The sequence below is a fragment of the Silene latifolia genome, chromosome X (assembly GCF_048544455.1).
Source record: "Silene latifolia isolate original U9 population chromosome X, ASM4854445v1, whole genome shotgun sequence".
Classification (NCBI taxonomy): Eukaryota; Viridiplantae; Streptophyta; class Magnoliopsida; order Caryophyllales; family Caryophyllaceae; genus Silene; species Silene latifolia.
Genome location: NC_133537.1, coordinates 50,255,646 through 50,270,777, shown reverse-complemented (window position 1 = coordinate 50,270,777; position 15,132 = coordinate 50,255,646).

The following is a 15,132-nucleotide window of genomic DNA, read 5'->3' as shown; positions in this document are numbered from 1 at the left end:
TCAAAGAAATGGCAAAAAGAAAGTGTTATCAAATGTTATATGCCACAAGAAATTGGGGGGAAAAACAACAACAAAAGCAAACTCCCAAAATGAAACTCAAATACTATTGATCCCTTTTCCATCGTATCCACTTTTGTGCATGGTGGAGAGGGGACGACCCTTCTTCTTGTCTAGGCAAGAAAGGGGAATTCCACGATCCTCCAGTGTTTATAACACCATAGGGAGTCCACTCTTGATGAAAACATTTGACAATTGAGGACAAAGGTACCCTAGCTTGACACAACTTGGAGGTGATTTATTGGTATCCTTCTAGACTTAGTAGTTTGAAAAAACTATATCTATAATGGAATGTGTACCCTTGAATTGCTTCCCCTTTAGATAATTTCCGCCACTTAGATGAGAAAGGTGGCTATTCTTTTGTAGATGCATCCATTACTTGATTTTACGTGCTTTTGTAGATAATTTCCTACCTCATGGTTGTCTTGTTGTGAGTTGAAGAGGCAGAGTGAGACCCGCTAATTGTCTCATATCGGCTATATTAGTAGGTTAGTTTAAATAAAGGTCCTAGTTTTTGTGACCTCTTTACTCGGGACGAGCAAAGGTTCGGTTTGGGGATATTTGATGTGACCAATATTTGTGCATATTTAGTCCCCAAATTAACCTTGTTCTTATGCTTTTTAGTGCATAATTGGGTCATTTACTATCTTTAGTCTTTCATTTTGCATATTCTTTGAGGTTTTGTTTCCTTGGTAGGAGAGGATTGCAAACCTTTCATTTTCATGGCAAAATGGAGCTAAATTGATCGAATCTAATGAACAAGCATCAAAGTGAAAATAAGACTAGAAGGCCTATGTAAATAATGAAGAAGATGGGTAATGATGAGAAGATCCTTGCATCCCCAACAGGATCCTTGAGGATTGTTGGAAGAAGAAAAGAAGAAAAGAAGAAGAAGCTTGCTGAGCTACTATTCGGGCGTCTTGGCCACGGGACGAGCGTCCTGGCTGGCTATAATCTGAGCGTCCCATATCCAGTCCGGTCGTCCTAGCCCTCTACAATACGAGCGTCTCATGCCTCAGGCCGCTTGGATTCCTTCCCAGTGCAAGCCGTCTCCTCCTCAGTCCACTCGGGATGCGCATATTCCTTGAAGACTAGCGAAGCTGAGATGAGCATCTCCTTCGAGAGGAGCATTACCTCAACTTTTCTTAAGGGTCTTATTCGTCATTCAAGCCCTTAGTAACCCTAATTTATGTACCTAATCCTTAGTATAAATATCCCATTGTACTAATTAGATTATCATGTTCTTCATATACAATCTTATTCTCAATCTAATCTTGTAATCAACTTTTAATTAAGCATTAATAAAAAAAACTCATTTCCTTAATTTCTCTATTGTTCATCATTTATTTTGGGTAATTGAAGATTATTTGGGGTTTATTTGGAGGATTGACAACCTTCCAATCATTCATCAAGTACTTATATTATTCTTTGCTTATTATTTTCGAATCATTATTAGGTATAATTCTCTTAATCCCTTTTTAATTATTGTTAATCATCTTCATTTATTCATCATGTTTTGTCTTGCTAATATGATTGACAACCTTGTTAGCATGTTAAACTTGATAATTAATTAGTAGTCTTCTTAACTAGGTGTTTTGTGTGGATTTTGAGCAAGGCGAAATCAGGTCAGGGTAGATTTGGATAGGGTTAACTAGCTCTAAATGCCCTAATAGTCAGGTCGTCAAGGGCAAAATATGAACTGTAAATGTAATAAAGAATAACAACAATGATACAAAGAATTTTGTACGTGGAAAACCCTTAAATGGGAAAAAACAACGGGCACCAAGCCAGGAGATGATTTCACTATTGTATTATGTATTGAGCACAATTGGACGAAATTATCTATGAATGAAATGAGAATGTTGTATATTGCCTTGTCGTGTGATATGTCTTCAAATGATTTCCAAACATCCCTTATATAAGCTCTTGCTGAACGGTTGTCTGATGGCGGCATTAATGTGGATTATTCCCTTTAATTACCCGCAATAATTGCCAATATTACGCCCTTAATTACTGCATTTACTGCGAGATCTTCCTATTCAATGCTGCGCATATATTCCTCTTGTAATATGTTTTCCTGGTCTGATATCGTCCTGATATTTTGACCGTTATCCTCTCCACGGCCTGGCCCCTATCTTCATGTGTCCTGATACCCTGATATTGACAGCTTGATGGTCAGGTTAAGGTGAGATACTGATCAGGGACGTCTGCGGATTTCCAGGCTTAACAATTGTCCCTTATCTACTCATTTTCAATGTGTCAGGACAAAAAATAAGGAGATAACTTTAATCTTAGGAAAATTATCCAACGGTTGAATTTTGCCTAGTCAGTTCCTGTAACGGCTACTCCCTGCAGTTTATGACGCGTGTAGCTTTTACTGCAACTCCTTCAATGATTATCCATCCACTTGCGGTTAAAACCCTAATTTACTCTAGTATAAATACCCGTTAACTTCATTAAGTTGATCTCCATCAGAATAATCTCCCTTATTTCTCTCTTAATAACTTTCTTCTCCAATTTTACTTAGTTTCCAGTTCCTTAATCTTCAATTAGTCTTCATAATCTCTCAAAAATGGCCGCAAAAAAAGAAGTCTACCAGGGCAACGACTCCTGTAACCCCTCCTTCTCAGAATCCTGAGGAAATTTCTTCTGAGAATTTGCCTATATTTTCTGCTGCTCAACCTTCCACGATCAATAAGCCGAGTGATTCGCCATTGGAAATGATCTCAATTTTCCATGCGGATTTTCAGTTCAAGCCTACAAAGGCTTTGAAGGACGATCAGTCTCTTGCAAACCATTTGAAGCCTGAGTTTGAGAAGGTGTTGAAGGATAAGGGGATCATCCTGCGATCTTGAAGTCCTGGTCCACAAAATTCTTCTATCGGTGGAGGCTTGTCTGGTTGGTTCTGCATTCATGACTGGGTTTTCAGGACAGGTTGTAAGCTTCCTTTTTCTCCTCTTATGGTTGAGGTTATTAAGGAGATTGGTGTTCCATCTTATCAGCTGATGCCTATGGTGTGGAAGGCTGTGTGTTCCGTCGAGTATTTCTGTAAAAAGCACAATATCTCGTTTTCCCTTGATGATCTGAAGGCTTGTTATGCTGTCAAAACCAATAGTCCTGGCCGTATAAGTTTTAAGGTAAGGGCTTCTACTACTCCCCTTTTGAGAAATCTGGATAGCGGCCATGACAAGGACTGGGCTGCTGGGTACATGTTTGTCAGGACTAATTATGTGGGTCGTGACCTAGCGTATTTAAATTACGAAGCTTGCGTTGCTGGTGATTTTTTTAGTCTTTCTTTTGTCCTGCATGTTTTACTCGTTAGTAAAAAATAAAATGAAATTCATATTGAATCATACCTTTTATGTGTGCAGTTGATGATTGGGTTACTGAAACTGAGTATCCCACTGCCAATATTTCTACTTTCCTTGCTATTCCTCCTTTGGAGAGGTCTTGGCCTCTCTGTTGTGGGGTTGGCCATCTCCCTTGCTGTTTGAAGGCTGATGGCGCTGCCAGACAGGCTAAACCTTCTGGGGCTGTTAGTGCCACTACCTCAGGCAGTAAGTCTATCTTGATTTCTTTTTTCTTCTTACTTTGGCTTCTTGGCGATGTTTAGTTTATATTTCTAATATAGTGTTTCGTGTTGTAGCTACAAGGTCGTCTACTCGCCTTGCCAGGTTTGGTATGGCTGACCTCTCAGCCAGGTTGGCTAAGATTAAAGAGAAGGGCTCCCGGGGAAGCAGAGATGGCTGAGCCTGTTATCGATTTGACTGAACAACCTGATGCTCCTAAGGTCACTGCTGTACCTGCTGCCCCTGCTGAAACAAGTTCAGCAGCCCAAAAAAGAAAAATTGAAGATGTTGACATTTCTGCCTCGGTCAGGGAAGTGAAGGCCAGAGTGGACAATATGGAGGCTGCTAAGGTGAAGATTAAGGATTATGCTGCTTCTAAGTCAGACGTTATGCTCACCCTTGACCCTGTTGAGACTGCTACTCAGGCGGTTGCTTCAGTGGATCATTCAGTCAGCCTTTTGGCAGGTGCCCTGGCTGCTATGAGGGAGGTAGGCTATTTTTCTTTTTATGTGTATTTTGTTTGGGTAGTTTTTATTATTGGGGTATATTACTCGTATTCGCCTTCCTGTTTTTGGTGAAGGTGTTGCGGCCTGTCTCCATAATGCCTATCAGGCTACTTCTTTGGTATCCAGGATTGATCTGATGAGATCAGATTATGATAAGCTGAAGTCTGAACTGGATTCTGCACGGGCTGACCTGGCTGCTAAAGCTGCTGACTTGGTGAGGGTGCAGGCTAAGAAGGATGCTGCTAAGGCTGAGGCAGATTCAAGTAAGCGGCTCCTGCAGGAAGCTTTGGACAAGAATGAAGAGCTCACCCAGGAGAGGGATGAGTTGGAGTTCAAACTTGATGATGCTTCCTTCTGTTTTTATATTAAGGGGAGGGATGCTGCTATGTCAGAGCCTGTCGAGGCCAGGGCGAAGTGGAACCCTGAAGCTGAGATGGCTTTTGCTGCTTCAAAGTATCCTGACCTGCATAACATTGGAAATGAACAGGAGGTCGATTCTCCAGGGGAGCAGGACGTTGATGCTGATCCGGCTAAGAGTGGGAGTGCTGGTACTGTTTCTAAGGAGAAGCAGTAATTTGATTTCTTTAGTTGGTATTTAGCCCATCCAGGGGGGATGTCCCTGGACATACAATTTTTATTTTCTTTTTCTGTCTTTATCCAGGTCAGGGAGACTATCCCTGGCCTTTATGAATATTTTGGAGCCTTTGCCCCAGGTGGTAAGGGCTTTATTGATATAGGCATGGTGGCCTTTTTTGGCAGATTTTGCTTTTTTTGACTTTCTTGAGCCTGTGAGTTTTTCTTTTTTCCATCCTGATGGACCTGTCAAAATTTGTGTTTAGTTAACCTGCAAAGCATTTTTGATTTATCCTGTTATTTGAACCGTCGTGAGTAATTTAACCAAGTATAGTTTTTTGCCATAATGGTTGAAGGGGTGGGAAAACCGGCCTGTCAGGAGGGTTTATGTCCCATGCCTATCTGGAGGGCTTGGTATTCGGCCTGTCATGAGGGCTTTTAGACTAAGTGGTTAGGCGAGAACACACTTGCACATGTCTTGCTGCGTCCAGCCGGTTGTAATTATTGGCAGTAAACCTAGTAAGGTCAGGCAATTATTTCATGCCTGATTGGTCCTGACATTTACTGTATCTGGTGATGGTTACCAACTCGTTAGGTATAGTTAAGTGCAAAGTTTTGTTTCAGGATTATATAGTAGAGTAGCCCTCAATCCTGAATATTTATGCATATAAAACATTTATCATGTATAATTGTTCAGGATTCATAAAGTGAGAGAAAACGGGTTAGTTAAATATATAGACATGAGTTGCATACAGAGCATGTAAAACACGTAGTTTTTCAGGTAGCACATCAGGTTGAGTAATGATATGAGTTTGTAGCTGGTTGTAGCCTGATCTGGTCTTTACATATGGAATAATTTTAAATGGGTTACATTCCATGATCTTGGGATCATTTCTCCTTCTAGTGTTTGGAGCCTGTATGCTCCTTGTTTAACAATTGAATCAATTAAGTAAGGGCCTTCCCATGTGGGGGCCAGCTTGCCTGCTGATTTTTCTTTCTTATTTGGAAACATTTTGCGTAAGACAAGGTCTCCTTCCCTGAAGACTCTTATTTTGACATTTTTGTTGTAAGTCCTGGCAACCGCTTGTTGGTATGATGCCATCCTAATTTTGGCAGCATCTCTTTACTCTTCTGTTAGAACCAGGTTATCTTGCATCAGGTCTCTGTTTGCTTCAACATTGTTCAGGTTGTACCTTGATGTTGGCACCGTATTTGCGGGGATGACGACTTCACAGCCGTACACCAAAGAGTAAGGTGTTTGGCCTGTTGATGTCTTTGGAGTTGTCCTGTCTGCTCATAGTACTAATGAAAGTTCTTCAGCCCATCTGCCTCGTCTTCTTTTTCGCTTGTTTTTTAGGCAGCTTATGACTACCTTATTGCTTGATTTAGCCTGGCCATTAGCTTTTGGGTATCCAGTGGTTGACGTTACCAGGTTAATATTCCATTCTTGGCAAAATGCTTGCGTCTTTTTCCCCACAAATTGGGTTCCATTATCACATACTATTTCTGACGGGACTCCATATCTGCAAATGATATTTGTCCTGATGAAGGATATTACTTCCTTTTCAGTTACTTGCCTGAAGTAATCAGCTTCAATCCATTTGCAGAAGTAATCAGTCATAGCCAACATGAATACTTTTTGTCCTGGAGCTACGAGCAGTTTTCCCACAATCTCCATGCCCCACTTTATGAATGGCCAGGGTGCAGAAATTGAGTGAAGGAACTCAGATGGCTGATGTATGATTGGTGCGTGGACTTGGCATGCTTCACATTTTGATGAATACACTAGGCAGTCAGCCCTTACTGTAGGCCAGTAGTAGCCTGTCCTGAGGACTTTACTTGCCAGGCTCTTTCCTCCTTTATGGTTACTGTAGATATCCAGTATCTGCTGAGACTCCAACAAACAACCGATGATTATCGAACTATAACATGTTTTGGAATCGCGGCGTTTGATCGACAGTTTGTATACAACTTTACGTCGGAAAACTTAAAACGATTTCGAAAACAAAACATTTCAAAAATACTTGGAGTGTTTAATGCATGACGACGGGGTCGCAATGACACTAACTAGAGCCAAAACCGACACCGGACCAAAAACTGACTCAAAAATTGAAATCCCGACTCCAACAACGAGTCAAACCGAGTCAACCACCAACAACAAAACATTTCAAACCTTCTACCTTATGTTTTTCCGGATTCATGAATGGTCAAGTACCAAACATGTGACTACAAAACCTAGGATAGAACAAATCATGATTGTTTTTGTGTGAAAGCGATAACACACCACGAAGACCCGCGATGTGGCTCGCACCTCTTTGAGCAGCCCAAGTAGCCACGTCGCTCAAAACTCACACAACCACTCATTTCCCTAGAAATACCCCTCAAATGTCCCCCATTTGAGGCTTACGCGAGTGTCCGCCCCCTCTTTTCTCCCTTAAAATTTTCTACTCGACTTCTTAAGTCACAATTCGACGCGTATTTACGACCTACTGATCGTAAATACAAGCCTTACACATTCTTTGGTACCGTCATCGTGCATTAAATCACTTGACCGACCACTTCGACCACTACACCGTCACTAATCTTAAAACACTCTTTTTTCTTACCAAAACGGTTTTAAACCGAGTTTTTTCCGACCAAACGAGTTGTTAAACTTACGTCGGTCACTCGCCATAACCAAACATGTAAGTATGAGGGTGTAAAAATCCTCTTTTTATCATGTTTTCATTTGTTTCATGACTATAACATGCTAAAACGTGCATAACATGAACCAAAACATGGGATAAACGAGCCAAAACTGATTTTTGGCCTGAGACAGAAACCCCTTGGTTCACCGGCTTGCCCGCGCCTAAATGGGGTGTTCAGGTCAGAGATCAATCGTGTTTGTTCTCGTCTTTCCTCTTTAATTCATTTTCATATTTGTAATCAGTTTTTACCATTTCAAATATTTTCAAACCCTTTTTATTTTCATTATATTTGTTTTAACCATAAAACATTTTTCACCCTTGGTTCCTCATACCAAGACGGTTAAATCCGTGTTTCGGTGATAATATTTGGTTAATGACATTTAAAAGGTATTTAAAACCTTTTATTTCATTCCTTTACATTTTGGGAGGTATTTTAAAGCCTCTCATCATTTCTTTACATTTCCGAAACAAACATATTAGTCCCCAACACAAAGTCATCCTTGGTTCTACATACCATGCCAGATTTTAACCCGGGTACGATGATGAGTATCTACTAATTATATTCAAATGGACTTAAAACAATTAGTTCATAGTTATTTTCAAAACTATTCATGTCAAGCTTGTCAAGTCGAACCCGACACCGAATATTATCAAAATAATGATGATTATTCAAGTCTAGTTCTTCAAATCAATAAATGCGGTCTAAACGACCCTTTCAAACCAAACCGGGTCCAAACACCTATTTCTCAACACGTTTTATAATGTTTTCAAAAGGTCAGAACATGGCATATAACCGTAGGCAGGCCTTTTCTTTCTCATTTTCATAACCAGGGGGAGGCCCCTTGTATCGCCGGCTGGCTCGCGCCTCATGTAGCCGTCTGGTACAGGGCCTATTCCCTTTCCAGCATTAGTCTAGGACGATCCCGACTCCGGTTAGCTCGGATATAGAACGGATCAGACGACTATTTGTCCATTCAAAATCATACTTGCAAAACACTTTACTAAGAGAAATGGATCACGATATGCACCCTAAACCTAATACGGTAAATGGATGTTTAATTTCCGTCTTTGTAATACTCCGTATTTTAATAAAAATTTATAAGAATAATTTATGCAATTTAATGAGTGATTAAATGACATTTATAATAATGAATACAAGTAAGACGTTAATTAAATAATAAATTAATAATTCAAGCCGGGAATTAGGTTTGGCTAATATTTGTGCTTTGGGCCGTGTGCTATTATTATATGGGCCGAAACTTATTAAATTGGTACGAGTGTAATTGGGATTTATATCGGGAAATTTATAATAATATAATAAGGAAATAATAATATATAAAGGTAATTATAATTATAATAATAATAATAAAGTTATGGCAATAATAAAATAGTAAATATTATATGTGGAAATCCTAGTTATGGTAAGGTTAATAATATGTGATAATAATAATAATATAATTCTAATGACAATTCCTATACTAATTAGAATAAGGTAAGTTACATAGTTTCCTAATTGACCTCGTATTCTCTAAATCTTACACTATAAACACCACCTTAAATCTGAGAAATAATTCACAAATTAAAAGAAGAAGCTTTAGGAGACGGAAGAAGAAGGAATTAACATAAATCAATTAATCAACTCGAGGTAATTATTCATCTTAAATCGGTTTATATTCTTTTCATGCAAGCATCTTTAGATCGATAGTATGACTTCTATAGACCACCATAGGACTCGGGAATTGGACCTATAGCGACATTGGACTGCAAAGTTTCTAACCTGGCCATTGTTGACCGTCATTGACCGTGATAGGGAGGTGTTTAGTGTTAGGATTCATAATCTCATTAATTTACATATTCATATATGAAATAATTTATTTAGTCATAAAATAAATGTTAGATCTTATGCATGCAAACATAATAAAAGGGAGATGGAAAAATCGATTTCTCACCATCTACTTTCGGCCATTTGGGCACCAACAAGATCTCCTTCTTGTTAGTTCTTGAGCTTTCCAACAATGGATGAACAAAGGATCCAAATTAGAATCCCTCCCAAAAATGAATACCCAAGGAAACCTCTTAATAACTAATATTATTTTGTACTAGAAATAATACAAGTCTTACTTAAAATTTGACACAAAAATTGTAATTTTTGCTCTTGAAAAATCGGTTCAAGAGGGAGTGATATATGAGTTTATTTTTACTCTTAAGCTTTTTCATCAAAAACTAGAGAGAAAAAAATATAAGACTAGAATGAATAATAATTCAAGGAAGAGAAAAACTCTTTTCTTTTTCTTATGGATGGCCGAAAATTTGGCCTTGGGTAGCATGCCCAATGCATCTCATTTTTGCTCTTCACAAGAGACTAGGCATGCAACCCTAGGGTTATCATTGTGTTTATTGAATAAAATAAATTAAACAACACAAACCTTAATGCCCTTCCTAATTTTTGGTTACCATGTAAAATGGTGGTCCATATTATTTTTGTCATTTGTCAATTGTGACATATGTGACATGTTACATGACATGTTACATTATAATGCATTTTTAACATTTTAAAAATCATCATATAATTAAATATGTCACATACAAAAATAATTAGTAATTCTTGATTACTTGTACCAAAATGGTTTATCAAATTATAAATTACAACAACTTGTATTTATAATAAATTATTCATTCCATTTCAATTGTTTCGTAAACAATAATTTAATCTAAGTAATAAAACAATTTGATTACTTAGACCGTATCTAATTTAATCGAATTATAATAAGACACGTTAACTTTACTCACAAAATCATCCGTCAATTTTAAGCAATTTAATTAACTCGTATCGGCATACGATTAATTAAATAATCAATTACGAGTATTTCCCTATAGGTATGACCTAAGGGGATCAACTGATCACCACCTGCTCACAATAGTAATGTCAAACTCTAGTCAGCCAAATATTACCGATATGTGTGGACCAGTTGACTATAAAATATTACATCCCACATGTATTCTTAAAATGAGATTTAACCATGTGATCATCATGATCGACAGTTGTGATCGCATTATTGCCGGAGGACACATAATCCAACAATCTCCCACTTGTCCTCAACAAGTGTGTGTCACCAATTCTCTTGTCCTATTACTATCTCCCACTCAATGCAAGGTGTCTTTCAGGTCGTACTTGCAAGTGATCATATCGAGAGTGGTTTCCTCGATCTGGAGAATAACTGATTGACCGAAATCATCTACCATGGATACCTTCCGAGTGTGGCCACGCATTTCCAGTTCATTACTCCTCGAGTGGGCCTGAGATATTGTTATAACCCTGACAAGGGGTGGATAATTCCTATCGCACTTATTCCCTTCGACTAGCCACAACCATCATAACCCAAAATATGCCCATTTGACCCCATTTACGAAGGTCGTAGTAACATAAATCAAAGTTAATCTGAAACTGTGCCACCTTGGGCGAACAGTCTTTAGTCAAAAGAATCGACTCATTAGAATACTATAGTAGCTCTCGCCACGACCAGGCTATATAAATTTTCCAGAGCTCTATAAGCGGTAATAAGGCCCGACAAAGTGTTCCTAACAGTCTGCCTATGTGATCGACTAGTCATCTCACATGACTCTATGGCACTTGAACTTGCCATCAATCGCATCACACTCTAGTCATTTCGAGACGTCACCTCATACAAGTGACTATGGGCAAATACCATGTTAATCCGGGTTCACTTTAACGGGGTTCAATATTGTCTCTACAACCTGTTTGGATGTAACAAGGTATAAAAGGAGTTTTAGATTTAAAAAATCGAACGACAAATGTGATTATCACATATGAATAGTCAATACCTGATTACTACTTCATATTTTTATAATCCATTTTCATGTTATATGTAGTTGTTCATCTCAATGCAATTGAAATGACATATGACATGACTCATCATGTTAAGCCTATGAGAAGGCTTTGGTCAGTAGGTTTTATCAACTTCTTGTACGTTACTCAACCTTACTACATACTCGTTTTCCTTTGTAATGTATACATTTGCATTACAAAACTTTCTGAGTACGTGTCTAGATCCAATCTAGAAATAGGCTTTCTTGCCTTAAAATAGCTCCCACTTTGTTTTCACGATTAATGCGGACTCATCCCTCTTGCACATCCCATGATTGCAAGTGTACTCAATTTCCGTTGTAAATATTTCTCATAGTTCTTTATTGCCTAGAACGATTCTAGAAAATCTATTTCTTAAATAACATAGCCACAATGGTATCTTAACCATCCTAATGTATTTTGATTATGGTTTTGTTGGAAACCATGCGCAATCTCAATTGTCAATTGTCATTTGTGTAACACCCTTACACAAAATTGCATCAAAAACACTTTGCTTTACATCCTTAATGCTTCTGCAAGCACTTAAGGGTAATCTTTATGGCTTACTTGGTAACTATTACTTAAATTTGATTTGAAACAATTTATCATACTTAAGGTATATGGAGTGTTATACATCATTTCCTATTTAATTGATTCGGCAGCAGAAGCAAATGGAATCAATCAAATATGTTCAACTCGATTGCAATAGTCATGAATCTTATCAACATAAGACTCCTTATTTGACACTAATATCATGTAGATTTATCTCCATAAATCCGGATATTAAAGATGTACTATATTTCTCCAAAGTCTTAATTCATTCACAATGATCAATATGTCATCCACATATAAGACTACTAAAATTTCCGTAACTCCCATTAAACTTCATGTATAAACACAACTTCTCGACTTATCGGGAAAAGTTTTATACCATGATCAAATCATTGATTCCAACTCATTGATGTCCTACTCAGGACCATCTGTTAAGTTTCACATTATCTTAGGATTGCAAAAACTCATAACATGTATCGAATACATTTCTTCTTTGAAGAAGTGGGTTTTTGGATTCACTTTCTATATATCTCATCATAATGAAATACAACCCTTAGACTTAAGCTTCTCAACTAGTGTAAAACCATTTGCTACCAATCAAGCTTTTTTAATCTTTCTTCAACTAGTGCAAAACCCTTTGCTACCAATCAAGCTTTGAAATCTCTCTTTATTAGTGCAAAACCCTTTCTCACTAATCAAGCCTTTTATGTCGGATTTTCATGGCTCTAAGCCTTATATTGAGTTGTGACTTAAACACTCTCATGTAAGTCATATGTTCATTACTTTCCAAAAGTAATCAACTTGAATCAAACAATTTCTTTGTAAGTTGCAAGCTCTTTACTTTCTAAAAGTAACACTAGTTCATCATCTTCAACAAGTGATGAGTTTAACCTCCTAGATTTTGAAGAAACAACATCTTACACAAAATGTCTCATGTAGCCAAGAAAGACCAGTTTCTTGCGACATAACATTCTTTGTGGCTCTTCAATTTGCGACATAACATTCTTTGTGGCTCTTGAATAATTTCTCCCACTCTGTCTTCTAGAAATAAACTTGTATTCTAGAAAGACAGCTTCACGAGCCACAAACCCGTTGTACTCGTGATTATAGTAAGGAAAAATGAGCATTTGTTTCTTTTGAAAAACTTACAAACATGGTACCTTACCATTTCATATCTCATATGATTCGTTTTAGATTTAGTGGAAAAATAATTTAGACAAAATGATAAATTCCCCAAAAGGATCAAGTAACTCAAAGTAACTTGATTGAAGTCCAAACCATATCGAATAGCGTTTGATTTCTTTATCCAACCACACATTATCCCATAATGGGTGCTAAGAGAGATTAATTTGTTATACTATATCACATTTCCTTTGGCTTATATCAAAGTCTTTACTTTGATAATCCCATCACGACTAAATCGTGATTCTTTGAACTCTTTGAAATTCTTCAAAGATTTCTCTATTTACCTTATTAAGTGATCACATTAGCGTCAACTTAAATCGTTGGTAAAAGAAAATGATCAACCTATTTTGGATCAATGATTTACAACCTCGATCTCCTTTTCAACCAAAAGGCACGAGACATCTTGCTTTGAATACAAGATACGCATATACCATAAGATCTAATGGTTTCAAGAGTACTCGATAAATCTTTGCGTTCATCATTCCAGAATCTAAGGTTTAATCTTGGGTTACCAATTTGAGTCTTGCATCATCTTCATGATATATCAATCTAGTTTGGTTTAGAATATAATCACCTTGATAATGGGCTAGCCATACATCAAATCATGGTGTATTGGGTCACAAAAGTGAAACCTCTTTTGTATCTTAACAAGTTTATATTCTTATTTAGAGTTTATGCACTTAATAGTCACAATTAAGTACAACTATAAACCCAAAAACTAGATTGAGTACACAATGACTCTATCTCTCAACATCATTGTTGCTAATCGTCATATTCTAATCATCCTATGTATCAAATACAATGATGAAAACCACCACCGGTTTCTAATATTGACGAAGTAGTACTAGCAAAATTTATGTTAATCAAATAAACATTTAAAGAAGAAGGTCCCATTAGATGTCCCACAACTAACTTGTTGATTCTTCAATAATTTGGGGTAGTTTCCTTTTTAGCGACCAACAATTAAGACAATGGAAACTTTATCGGTCGGGATTGATAGGTTTAGTATCGTTATTCTCAATAACTTTACTTTTAACGTTACTTTGTATCAATTCCATTCTAATTTTACTTCTTTGAACCTCACCCTTTTCTTAACGGTTTAAGAGAATGCTCCCACTCTTTTCAATGTGTCTTTGCTAAGAGAAGCAAAATTGAAATTCATGAAGACTATTCTTCATTCGTTTGTTTAGTCTTAAAACTTTCATTGAAGTGGTTGCGGTATTTTGGTCAATTTTAATTTCAAACAAATCTAGTTACCAAAATGATGTAACATTTCAAAGTACTTAACTCAATTAAGCATATGAGAAACAATTCATTGTAATTAGATATGTTAGTCAAGAATCAAAAACCCTTTTGATCACGAATAAATTTTATCTATACTCTTCACAAGAGATCCTTACAATGGATAATACGAGGTTTTTAGAAGAAAAATTCAAATTTTGTCTTTAGTTACGATGTTTTAATGGAGATTTGAAATAAAATCGAAATGATATCGTATATAATTTGAGGTAAAGAAATAGAACTATATGATAACGGAATAGTGGAAAACTTAACATTTATCGTTTTATTAATACTTGTAAATAACAAGTAAAGCATTTACATAGTGACCTCTACCCAACTATGATAAATGATTCCAAGATCCAAATTCATATTAACTTGGGGCACGGTGTGCCGAAATACCCTTTATTAACATGACTCGGTGGATTAACTCTTTAATCGATTCTACTTTTAGAACTCTTGGTCAATAAAATTACATTAATATTTATCTCTAGCCTGAAACACATCCGGAAATCGTCGTGAATACTTTCGTTGAGTTCAATCCAAATTTCGAATAAATGTGTCCATGATCCAAATTCATATTAACTTAGGGCACGGTGTGCTGAAATACCCTTTATTAACATAAATTCGGTGGATAGACATTTATCACCCACTTCCCCTACGTAACAAGGTTTGTACCCCGGTAGGGCCGAGCGCACTCCCTCATGAAATAGGTTTTCATGGTTTCTACTTTTTGGTAAGGCTAAGTCTCAATTGTTTATTTTAGCGAGAGGTCATGTCAATTTATTATCTATCACGTTTTAAGTGAACTAAAGCGGTGAACTACAATAATTGTAATTGACACGGTTGATAAACTCGAT